This window comes from Bos indicus, chromosome X (genome assembly GCF_029378745.1).
Source record: "Bos indicus isolate NIAB-ARS_2022 breed Sahiwal x Tharparkar chromosome X, NIAB-ARS_B.indTharparkar_mat_pri_1.0, whole genome shotgun sequence".
NCBI classification, from domain to species: domain Eukaryota; kingdom Metazoa; phylum Chordata; class Mammalia; order Artiodactyla; family Bovidae; genus Bos; species Bos indicus.
In genome coordinates this window covers 110,905,308-110,918,041 of record NC_091789.1, presented here as the reverse complement: position 1 = coordinate 110,918,041, position 12,734 = coordinate 110,905,308, and the positions used below count along the sequence as shown (strand labels likewise).

The 12,734-nt window shown below is 47.3% G+C and overlaps 1 long non-coding RNA gene across 1 annotated transcript in view; it reads left to right on the top strand.

The window, feature by feature from the left end:
• LOC139181356 (uncharacterized) overlaps positions 1–12,734 on the top strand; it is a 65,757-nt gene that overhangs the window by 35,273 nt on the left and 17,750 nt on the right. The gene's annotated exons all lie outside the window — the stretch shown is intronic.

Genomic DNA, 12,734 nt, shown 5'->3' with positions numbered 1-12,734 from the left:
GAAAGGTGTTAAAGGGCAGCCGTAGGGACATGGCCTCTTCAACAGGACTGTCGGTGAGAAGGTCTGTACCCTCCCTCCTACCCACAATTCCCACCCTCCCATTCCCCAAGAACTAGTCAGGAAGTAGGCCTGGTGCTGACCTCTGCCATTTCTCCCACAGACTCACAGCTCCAGAGGTGTCCAAAGTGAGGGCCTCTCCCCTGGAGCATGACCGGGAGGCCCAGCTGCTGCGGCAGGCCCCCATTCGAGGGAAAGGTAAAAACGAGGCTCAGGGACAGGCCTCTGCTGGGAGGACCTGTGCTCTGGGCTCCAGGCTGGTGCTCGCCAGTCAGCCATGCATTTCCTCAGTGTACACTCAGAGGCCAACGTGTCTGCCCACTAGACCAGGGCAGCGTCACTACCTGTCTTTGATACTGGACAGGGGATGTGGCTTCAGCACAGGCAAACGGTGCCAGGAATGCGCCGCCCCCCCCCACCTTATCCAATGGCAGGTCAGCCTGGCACAGAAAGGCCATGTGGCCCTCATGACCAATTTAGCTTTAGCCAAGAAAAGGGCATTTCTAGGGACTGGCGGTTCTGTGGACACTGCTGGTCAAAGGGAGAGAGATTGTGGTCATTGAGAGGACAGGAGGGAGCAAAGAAGTTACTGCTTTTAGAACCGTGGACACTGGTCTCATCTTAAAAAGTGAGCGGGAAAGGAGCCATTTTTTCTAGACCTGACTGTTTTTGGTTTTGTCTCCTTGAATGGCTGCTGTGGGTGCCCCCTGTGTTTTTCAGTCTGGCAGTAAGTGAAGTAGAGATGGAGTCTAGAACATGCCAGATTGGGCTTCCTCGGTGGGGGAGGTATGTCCATCAGCCTGGCCGGAGGCAAAGCCACCCAGCCTGGGCAGTGGCCCAGTAACCACCTACCTCCTAGAGAAAGGGGTGTGTTCTTTGTTTGCGTTAAACTCAACCCCCAGAGAAGCCCCCCTGCCTGCCCCCTTCTTCCACCCATTAAAATGAGCTTACAATCTGGGGACTAACCTCTAGTTAGAAACAAGATCAAAGCTTTCTCAGTTCTGCTCGTTACTCCCATCGTCAAAAAGCCCCCAAAGGGAATGGAAAGAGAACTTCGTTTTTCTGGAGGAGCATTAAGGTCAAGGTTGGAAATTGTTCTAGGCTGGAATCAGCCTAATAATAAAGCCCAAGTGGCCCCACTGGAAGCTCAGATGGGTACTCCTCGTTTGTTGTTGTTTACTTACTAAGTCGTGTCCAGCTCTTTGTGGCTGCGTGGATTATAGTGCACCAGGCTTCTCTGTACATGGGACTTTTCAGGCAAGAATGCTGGAGTGGGTTGCCATTTCCTTCTCCAGGGGATCTTCCCAACCCAGGGATGGAATCTGTGTCTCCTTCATTGACAGGCAGAGATTCCTTACCACTGAGCCACTAGGGAAGCCAGGGTCCTCATGGGGACCACCAAAAGCTGAGATGTGAAGTCCAAAAGCTGAGATATCAGAGCCCCCAGTGGTCCCTGATAGGATTGCACCCCCGCTGCCTCAGTGGGGACCTGCCCAGTGGTGTTTCCTTTATTGACTGTGGCCCATTCCTGGCCCACAGACTGTGGTCAGCGAGGAAGCTCTGCTTCTGGGGGTCTGGCTGTCAGCTGGAGCAAAGGGCTAACTGGACCACGGCTCTGGTCCTCTGCGCGACTGGCTTGGGCTCCATGACACGGTAGCCAAAGGTTCCAAGAGCAGCAAGTGGACGAGCACAGCCATGCAAGTGCTTTTTTAAACCTTGGCTTACCATACTGTTTGCAACTTGCCAAACCAAGTCAATACCCAAGTTCAAGGTCGGTGTGGGAGGGTACTACCAAAGGATACATGTGAAGTCACTCAGTCGTGTCCAGCTCTTTGCGACTCCATGGACTGTCGCCTACCAGGCTCCTCAGGTGACAGTCCATGGAGTTTTTCAGGCACGAGTACTGGAGTGGGTTGCCATTTGGGGCCAATTTTGCAGTCTGTCCATCACAGGCAGAGAGCGCCACCTAGCCTAGTGAGGAGGGTTTACTGGCCTAGTCTTCCACGGGCCACACTATGCTGTGGGTTTATGCAGGATATAACTGGGTCAGACTTATTTCCCCAGCCCCAGCTTGGAACACAGGGCAGGAACATAGAAGAGGCTTGCTGAGGACGGAGTTGAATATTGAACGCACATCACTTCTGGAGGCCCAGGGACCAGTGAGAAGCCTTGAGCCTCATCCTGACTCTCCGAAGCCCTCTGTGGCCTGGGGGCCCCATCGGGTGTCCTTGTTCCAGACCAGGGACACCTAGGGCTTGTGCCGACAGATGATTATTTTCACTTCTCTCTTTTGAAAAATGGCCCATGTTTAAGGATTCATAAAACTTAGGGAATGCATCACTGAGCCTATAACGCCGTGAGAGCTCCATGTAGGGAACGACTTAAAAAGAAGATTCATCAAACTAATTACTTCTCCCCCCCGCCCCCACCCCCACCCCGCCCCTCTTTCCGCTTGGCCTGCTTCGGAAGATGTACGGCCTCATCCGTCATCGGCTGGGCTGCTGCAAAGCCAAACTCCCGGGCCTGCTTGTGTGGGAGGGGCAACACCCTGAGCCTCGATCTTTCTCTGGCTTTCTGGGCAGACAAGAGTTTTTCCTGCTGATTCATCTATTCCAGAGGCCGAACAAGGCCAGGACGCCTAAGGAGTTGGGTGAGGGAGGGAGCGGGGGGAATACTGAGAGCAGTGCAGGAAGGCTGTCTGTCATCCGTCTCTCCGAAGCAGATGCTACGCATCCCTGTAGGATGGTCCTGCCGTGTCCCCTGGGCCACCTTTGGGTGCACCCGCCACCGTGGTAGACAGTGCCTGAGCCTGCTGACCACTTCCCACGTCAAATACCTACCCCTCCCTCTCTGCCTCCCTGCCTTGGACTTTCTGTGGAATCACCGGAGCTTGCTTGGTAGAGGACAAGGCTCTGTGCCAGGGTTTCACACCACCAGAGGCAACCGCAGCTAAGGTGGAGGGAGAGCCTGTGCATAAATACTGCAGCTTCACAGCTGTAGTGGGCTGTAGGGTGGCCCCCCAAAAATAGGTCCATAGGGAACCTGTGAATGTGACCTCCTTTGGGAAAAGGGTCTCATAGACATAATGAAGTTAAGGATCCTGAGATGAGATTATCCTGGATTATTCAAGTGGACCTGAATCCAAAGATAAGTGCCCTTAGAGAATTGACAGGGAGAAGACACATAGAGGGGAAGGTGACATGAAGATGGAGGCAGAGATTACAGTGATGTGTCCACAAGCCAAGGACAACCAAGAAGTGTCAACAGTCCCCAGAAACTTGAAGGAGAGGCCTGGGATGGATTTTTCTAAGGCCTCCAGAAAGAAGAGATCCCACTGACACCTTGATTTCAGATTTGCACCCTCCGGAAATGTACGTGTGCACTAAGTTACTTCAGTCGTATTCAACTGTGTGACCCCATGGACTGTAGCCCACCAGGCTCCTCTGTCCATGGGATTCTCCAGGCAAGAATACTGGAGTGTGTTGCCATTTCCTCTCCAGGGGATCTTCCTGATCCAGAGACCTAACCTGCATCTCTTGTGTCTACTGCATTGGCAGGCAGGTTCTTTACCCCTAGTGCCATCTGGGAAGCCCCCAGAACTGTGAGGCCATCAATTTCTGTTGTAAACCACCCAGTCTGTGCTGCTTTGTCACCCAAGCCCTAGGGCACTAATATAGATGTCCTCAGTGGGATGATTCTGAGATGCGTTTAAAACAGTTCCAAAGAGGGTCCCTAACAGGATAGGGCCCCAGTTGCCCACAGGGACAACCAGCTCGTCTCTATACCCCTATCAGCTTTTTAATCCTGCCTCGTTGCCCTGCTGGGGTTTTCTGGGAGTGCTTCCAAGTAAACCACCTGCACCCAAGTCCTTGCCTGCTTTGGGAAGCACTCAAACTCGGGGCACTCAGTCCTGTACCACTTGTTTCTTCATTAATTCATCCCATCATCATTTGTAAGGGAGGCAGTACAGAGAGTGGCTGTAATAGACCAAATAATGGGTCCCCAAGGTGGCACTAGTGGTAAAGAACCTGCCTGCCAATGCAGTGCAATCCATGGGTCAGTAAGATCCCCTGGAGGAGGGCATGGCAACCCACTCCAGTATTCTTGCTTGGAGAATCCCATGGACAGAGAAGCCTGGCGGGCTACAGTCCATAGGGTCGCAAAGAGTCAGACAAGGCTGAAGTAACTTAGCACACACACAAATATATCCACATCTTAATTCTCAGAACTTGCAAGTGTTACCTTATATGGCAAAAGGGACTTTGCAGATTGTGATGAAGTTAAGAATCTTGAGATGGGAAGATCACCCAGGCTTACCCAAATGGACCGCATATAATCACAAGAGTCCTTCTAAGAAGGAGGCAGGAGGCCAGAATAGTGGGAGGAGAAAGTCATGTGACCATGAAAGCAGACTTTGGAGTGACTCAGCCACCAGCTAAGCAATATCAGCATCATCTAGAAGCCAGAAGGAGCAAAGACTAGATTCTTCAGAGCCATTAGAAGGGACCAGCTCTGTCAGCACTTTGATTATAGCCCCATAAGACTCATTTCTGAAGGTTGGCTTTAAGCCAACTTTTTCACTCTCCTCTTTCACTTTCATCAAGAGGCTCTTTAATTCCTCTTCATTTTCTGCCATAAGTGTGGTGTTATCTGCATATCTGAGGTTACTGATATTTCTCCTGGCAATCTTGATTCCAGCTCGTGCTTCTTCCAGCCCAGTGTTTCTCATAATGTACTCTGCATATAAGTTATAAGCAGGGTGACAATATACAGCCTTGACGTACTCCTTTTCCTATTTGGAACCAGTCTGTTGTTCCATATCCAGTTCGAATGTTGCTTCCTGACCTGCTTATAGGTTTCTCAAGACACAGGTCAGGTGGTCTGGTATTCCCATCTCTTTCAGAATTTTCCACAGTTTACTGTGATCCACACAGTCAAAGGCTTTGGCATAGTCAATAAAGCAGAAATAGATGTTTTTCTGGATCTCTCTTGCTTTTTCGATGATCCAGTGGATGTTGGCAATTTGATCTCTGGTTCCTCTGCCTTTTCTAAAACCAGCTTGAACATCTGGAAGTTTATGGTTCACGTACTACTGAAGCCTGGCTTGGAGAATTTTGAGCATTACTTTACTAGTGTGTGAGATGAGTGCAATTGTGCGGTAGTTTAAGCATTTTTTGGCATTGCCTTTCTTTGGGATTGGGATGAAAACTGACCTTTTCCAGTCCTGTGGCCACTGCTGAGTTTTCCAAATTTGCTGGCATATTGAGTGCAGCGCTTTCACAGCATCATCATTTAGGATTTGAAATAGCTCAACTGGAATTCCATCACCTCCAATAGCTTTGTTTGTAGTGATATTCCTAAGGCCCACTTGACTTCACATTCCAGGATGTCTGGCTCTAGGTGAGTGATCACACCATCGTAATTATCTGGGTCATGAAGGTCTTTTTTGTACATTTCTTCTGTGTATTCTTGCCACCTCTTAATATCTTCTGCTTCTGTTAGGTCCATACCATTTCTGTCCTTTATCGAGCCCATCTTTGCATGAAATGTTCCCTTGGTATCTCTAATTTTCTTGAAGAGATCTCTAGTCTTTCCCATTCTATTGTTTTTCTCTATTTCTGTGCACTGTTCACTGAGAAAGGCTTTCTTCTCTCTCCTTGCTATTATTTGGAACTCTGCATTCAAATGAATATATCTTTCCTTTTCTCCTTTGCTTTTTGCTTCTCTTCTTTTCACAGCTGTTTGTAAGGCCTCTTCGGACAGCCATTTTGCTTTTTTGCATTTCTTTTTCTTGGGGATGATCTTGCTCCCTGTATCCTGTACAATGTCACAAACCTCTGTCCATAGTTCATCAGGCACTCTATCAGATCTAGTCCCTTAAATCTTATTTCTCACTTCCACTGTATAATCATAAGGGATTTGATTTAGGTCATACCTGAATGGTCTAGTTGTTTTCCCTACTTTCTTCAATTTAAGTCTGAATTTGGCAATAAGGAGTTCATGATCTGAGCCACAGTTAGCTCCCAGTCTTGTTTTTGCTGACTGTATAGAGCTTTTCCATCTTTGGCTGCAAAGAATATAATCAATCTGATTTCGGTGTTGACCATCTGGTGATGTCCATGTGTAGAGTCTTCTCTTGTGTTGTTGGAAGAGGGTGTTTGCTATGACCAGTGCGTTCTCTTGGCAAAACTCTGTTAGCCTTTGCCCTGCTTCATTCTGTACTCCAAGGCCAAATTTGTCTGTTACTCAGGTATTTCTTGATTTCCTACTTTTGCATTCCAGTCCCCTATAATGAAAAGGACATCTCTTTTGGGTGTTAGTTCTAGAAGGTCTTGTAGATCTTCATAGAACTGTTCAACTTCAGCTTCTTCAGCGTTACTGTTCGGGGCGTAAGCTTGAATTACCGTGATATTGAATGGTTTGCCTTGGAAACAAACAGAGATCATTCTGTCATTTTTGAGATTGCATTCAAGTACTGCATTTTGGACTCTTTTGTCGACCATGATGGCTACTCCATTTCTTCTAAGGGATTCTTGCCCACAGTAGTAATATAATGGTCATCTGAGTTAAATTCACCCATTCCAATCCATTTTAGTTCGCTGATTCCTGAAATGTCGATGTTCACTCTTGCCATCTCCTGTTTGACCGAAGCAAAAACAACACCCAGTTGTGGATGAGACTGGTGATGGAAGCAAGGTCTGATGCTGTAAAGAGCAATATTGCATAGGAAACTGGAATGTTAGGTCCATGAATCAAGGCAAAAACTTTCCTTCCAAGGAGTAAAGAGAAAGAGGACAGTGAAAACGTTGGCTTAAAACTCAACATTCAGAAAACTAAGATCATGGCAACTGGTCCCATCACTTCATGGGAAATGGATGGGGAAACAGTGGAAACAGTGGCAGACTTAATTTGGGGGGGGGGGTTCCAAAATCACTGCAAATGGTGACTGCAGTCATGAAATTAAAAGACGCTTACTCCTTGGAAGGAAAGTTATGACCAACCTAGACAGCATATTAAAAAGCAGAGACATTACTTTGCCAACAAAGGTCCATCTAGTCAAGGCTATGGTTTTTCCCGTGGTCATGTATGCATGTGAGAATTGGACTGTAAAGAAAGCTGAGCACTGAAGAATTGATGCTTTTGAACTGTGTTGTTGGAGAAGACTCTTGAGAGTCCCTTGGACTGCAAGGAGATCCAACCAGTCCATCCTAAAGGAAATCAGCCCTGAATATTCATTGGAAGGACTGATGGTGAAGCTGAAACTCCAGTACTTTGGCCACCTGATGCGAAGAACTAACTCATTTGAAAAGACCCTGATGCTGGGGAAGATTGAAGGTGGGAGGAGAAGGGCACGACAGAGGATGAGATGGTTGGATGGCATCACTGACTCAATGGACATGAGTTTGAGTAAGCTCTGGGAGTTGGTGATGGACAGGGAGGCCTGGTGTGCTGCAGTCCGTGGAGTCACAAAGAGATGGACACAACTGAGCAACTGAACTGAAGACTCATTTCAGACTTCTGACTTCCAGGGCTATAAGATGATAACTTTGTGTTTTTTTAAGCCACTAAATTTGTGGTCATTTGTTACAGCAGCAATAGGAAATTCATACAGCGGTTAAGATTACAGGCACTGGGATTGGGTAAAACCAGGTTGAAGTCTTGGCACTCACCACTGTGGACATTGGGCAAGTTACTTACCCTCTCCAAGCCTCAGTTTGCTCAGATGTCAAATGAGGATAGTCCTTCCTGATGCTGCTGTTGTGTGGACCACAGAGGATGAGTGGTCCAGTCCCAGCAGTGCTCATAATTCACTGAGCACTTACTATTAGTCATTCACTGTGCTCCATGATCCTTGCCTTTGGTAGAGTGTTAGTTGCTCAGTCGTGTCTGATTCTTTGTGACCCCATGGACTATAGCCTGCCAGGCTCCTTTGTCCATGGGATTTTTCAGGCAAGAATACTGGAGTGGGTTGCCATTTGCCTTTGGTAAACAAAATGCAGTTCTGGTCTTTAAAGGGATCAACAGCCTAGAAGCATGGATGAGACAGTGAATGTCTGTGAAAGGGAGATTCCTAAGCCGTGGCCCCAAATGGGACAAAGTCATAGTTATAATAGCAGTGGTAATAGCAGTAATAATCACTGTTGTTACCAGAAGGGGGACCCCTTCCAGAGCCTGAGAGCGGGCTCTTGTCTAACACTCAGGAATGAATTGTCCAAGGAGACACATGTGCTGACAAAACAAGAGACTTTATTGGGCATGGGGGCCCAGGCAGAGAACAGCGGGGTAAGGGAACCCAGGAGGACTGCTGTGCCACGTGGCTCCCAGTCTTAGATTTTATGGTGATGGGATTAGCTTTTGGGTTGTCTTTGGCCAGGCATCTTGCTTATGTCCATATCTGGTCTGACTCAGGGTCCTTCCTGGTGGCGCACATCTCTCAGCCAAGATGGATTCTAGAGTGAGGGTTTCTGGGAGGTTGGTGGGACATATCGTGGGCTGGTTTCTCCTCCCTCCTTTCGGCCCCTCCTGTATTCTCCTGTTAGTTTTCCACAGCAGCACCATGTTCTTTATTGGAACTTCCTGTTGTGAGACAACTCACAGTTAGTATCCTTCCTGGCCAAGGTGGGCAATTTTGGTCAACGGTTCCCTAACAGTATCACCACAGCTCTGACAGCACCAGTGCCCCAGAGTCACTCAGAATGGCAGCTCTTTTGGGTTCCTGGACCCGATTCTAATGTGTGTGTGTTGGGTGGGGGGAGGGGTCCCCAACAACGAGCAATTCTCTGTGACACCAGCTGGGTGTCCTACAGTTCAACTCAATTCTGACACCATCTACCCAGAAATAGTATCAGATCCCACAGGGTAAGGGCTCAGTCCTACAAGACTGCCCTCCACACACACACTGATTTTAGACACCGGTCAGAAGCTCAGGTTGTCACTTGTATTTCTGACCAACTGGCTACAGTATAGAGGTTCCCATGACCCCCTGGTTCTGTTGCAGGAAGGGGGACCCCTTCCAGGCCCCAAAACTGAGCTCTTAACTAACACTTGGAAATGAATTGTTTGAGGAGACACATGTGCTGACAAAGCAAGAGATTTTATTGGGAAAGGATGCCCGGGTGGAGAGCAGTAGGGAAAGGGAGCCCAGGAGAACTGCTCTTCCAGGTGGCTTGCAGTCTTGGGTTTTATGGTGATGGGATTAGTTTCCAGGTGTCTTTAGCCAGTCGTTCTGACTCAGAGTCCTTCCTGGTGGTGCACGCCTTGTTCAGCCAAGATGGATGCCAGAGAGAAGGATTCTGGGAGGTGGTCTGACATGTGGTGTCTCCTTTCAACCTTTCCCGAACTCTTTCTGTTGGTGGTGGCTTATTAGTTCCGTGTTCCTTACTAGGATCTCCTGTCGTAAAACAACTCATGCAAATGGTTACTATGGTGCCTGGCCAGAGTAGGCAGTTTCAATCAGTGTGCTTCCCCTAACAGTTCCTTGGGTTGGATTAATTTGCTAGAGCGGCTCATAGAACTCAGAGAAACATTTTACTTACTAGGTTATTATAAGTCAGGAACAGACAGATGGATGAGGTAAGTAGGGTAAGGTCTAGGGGAAAGAACATGGAGCTTCCATGCCCTGCCTGGGCTCACCACTGTCTCCACATCTCCATGTGTTCACCAACCTGGAAGCTCTCTGAACCCTTTCCTTTTGGGTGTTTATGGAGACTTCATTAGCTAGACATGATTGATTAAATCATGGGCCATTGGTGATTGATTCAAAGTCCAGTCCCCTCCTTTGCCCTGGGGTTGAGTGGGATGAAATGGAAAGTTCCTACCCTATAATCACATGGTTAGTTCCTTTGACAACCAGCCCCTATCTTTGGGTTACCTAAGGCCTTTCCATGGACTTCCCTCATAGCTCAGTCAGTAATGAATCTGCCTACAATGCAGGAGGCCCGGGTTTGATTCCTGGGTTGGGAAGATCCCTTGGAGAAGGGAATAGCAACCCACTCCAGTATTCTTGCCTGGAGAATCTCATGGACAAAAGAGCCTAGCAGGCTACAGTCCATGGGGTAGCAAGAGTTGGACACAACTTAAAAAACCACCAAGGCCTTTCCAGATGTCATCTCATTAATATCACAAAAGACAGCTTTATCTCCCTAATCACAGGAAATTCCAAGGGTTTTAGGAACTCTGTCCTAGGAACCGTTCTAAGACCAAATATCTATTTCTTATTACAAATCACAATATCAGAGCAACCTTGCTCCTGCAAAGTCTGGGCTCCCTTGTGTCCTAGAAATTCTGCCTCAGCTGAGGCAAGCCTTGTGTGTAGTGTGGGGCAAACATGGAGGGTTCCAGATGGAATTTAGAACTGCTTTGTCTCTCTCTTTGTTCTTTCTCTGGTCAAACACCCACCTCTTCCCTGCCCACTGAATCTGTGATGTAGCCCCTTGGAGAGCTGGGGCCTAGAAACTACATGGTACACAGTGTCACTTGCCTTTTATAAAAGAAATAATGATGTCACCTTAAGAGACAGCTCTGCCTAGAAATAGGAATAATGAAACTGAGCAGAACCCTGTGGGGCCATACTGGAGACAAAAGTCCCTCCCTGGCCCATGTTTCTTGTTTGTAGGGAAAAAAAAATAGTTTCCTCCTCTTCTAGGCCTTCCCTGAGCAGACTCAAACAGTTACTATTTAGGGAAATGAGATAACTCAGAAACAAAGGAAAAGTAATAACAGTAAGGAAGAAAGTAATGACAATAGTTCAGTGATAAAACAGAGTCCTAGTTCCTCCTCTAGGGATATACATAACAATGTGACACGTATCTTTTAGTTGTTCTGCAGAAACCAAGACCCCACCCAGGTGGAGGATGGTGCCTACATGCTGACCACAAGCACGTAGACCCCAGACTGGTTGGAACCAGAACATTGATGATTAAGATTCCTGAAACACCACCCTGTTACCTCACTACCAACCAATCAGAACAAAGTCCACAAGCTGCAACCCGCATCCCAAATGTTCCCTTTATTTTTTTAACTTTACAATATTGTATTGGTTTTGCCATATATCAACATGAATCCGCCACAGGTATACACGTGTTCCCCATCCTGAACCCTCCTCCCTCCTCCCTCCCCGTACCATCCATCCCTCTGGGTCGTCCCAGTGCACCAGCCCCAAGCATCCAGTATCGTGAAAACCCTTCCCTGGGGACTTCCCTGGTGGTCCAGTGGCTTAGACTCTGCAGTCCCAGTGCAGGGGGCCTGGATTTGATCCCTGGTTGGGGAACTAGATCCCACATACGGCAACTACAGATTCCACATGCCACAATGGAGACTCGATACAGCTAAATAAATATTAAAACAAAAAAAAAAAAAACAAAACCCTTCCCTGAAAGCCATCAGGGAGTTGAGTCTTGAGCATGAGTTGTCCATTCTCCTTCCTTTTGTTGTTCAGTCACTCAGTCGTGTCCAACTCTTTGCGACCCCATGGACTCTAGCATGCAGGCTTCCCTGTCCCACTCTCTCCAAGAGCTTGCTTAAACTCATGTCCATCGAGTCAGTGATGCCATCCAAGCATTTCATCCTCTGTTGCCCCCTTTTTCTCCTGCCTTCAATCTTTCCCAGCATCAAGGTCTTTTCCAGTGAGTCAGTTCTTTGCATCAGGTGGCCAAAGTATTGGAGCTTCAGCATCAGCCCTTCCAGTGAATATCCAGGGTTGATTTCCTTTAGCATTGACTGGTTTCATCTCCTTGCTGTCCAAGGACCTCTCAAGAGTCCTCTACAGCACCAGTTGGAAAGCATCAATTCTTTGGTGCTCAGCCTTCTTTATGGTCCAGCTCGCACATCCATACATGACTACTGGAAAAACCATGGCTTTGACTATACAGACCTTTTTCGGCAAAGTGATGTCTCTGCTTTTAATATGCTGTCTAGGTTGGTCATAGCTTTTCTTCCAAGGAGCAAGTGTCTTTTAATTTCATGGCTGCAGTCACTGTCTGCAGTGATTTTGGAGCCCAAGAAAATAAAGTCTGTCACTGTTTCTATTTTTTTTCCCCATCTATTTGCCATGAAGTGATGAGACTGGATGCCATGATCTCAGTATTTTGAATGTTGAGTTTTAAAGCCAGCTTTTTTATTCTCCTCTTTCACCTTCATCAAGAGGCTCTTTAGTTCCTCTTCACTTTCTGCCATAAGGATGGTGTCATATGCATATCTGAGATTATTGATATTTCTCCCAGCAATCTTGATTCCAGCTTGTGCTTCATCCAGGCCAACATTTCGGATGATATACTCTGCATATAAGTTCAATAAGCAGGTGACAATATACAGCCTTGACATACTCCTTTCCCAACTTTGAACCAGTTGTTCCATGTCCAATTCTAATGATCACTTCTTGACCTGCATAAAGGTTTCTCAGGAGGCAGGTAAGGTCATCTGGTATTCCCATCTCTAAGAATTTCCCACGGTTTGTTGTGATCCACACAGTCAAAGGCTTTAGCATAGACAGTGAAGTAGATGTTTTTCTAAAATTCCCTAGCTTTTTCTATGATCCAACGGACTTTGGCAGAGTTTGATCTCTGATTCCTCTGCCTTTTCTAAATCCAGCTTGTACATTTGGAAGTTCTTGGTTCATAAACTGTTAAAGTCTAACTTGAAGAATTTGGGCGTTACCTTGCTAGCATGTGAAACGAGCA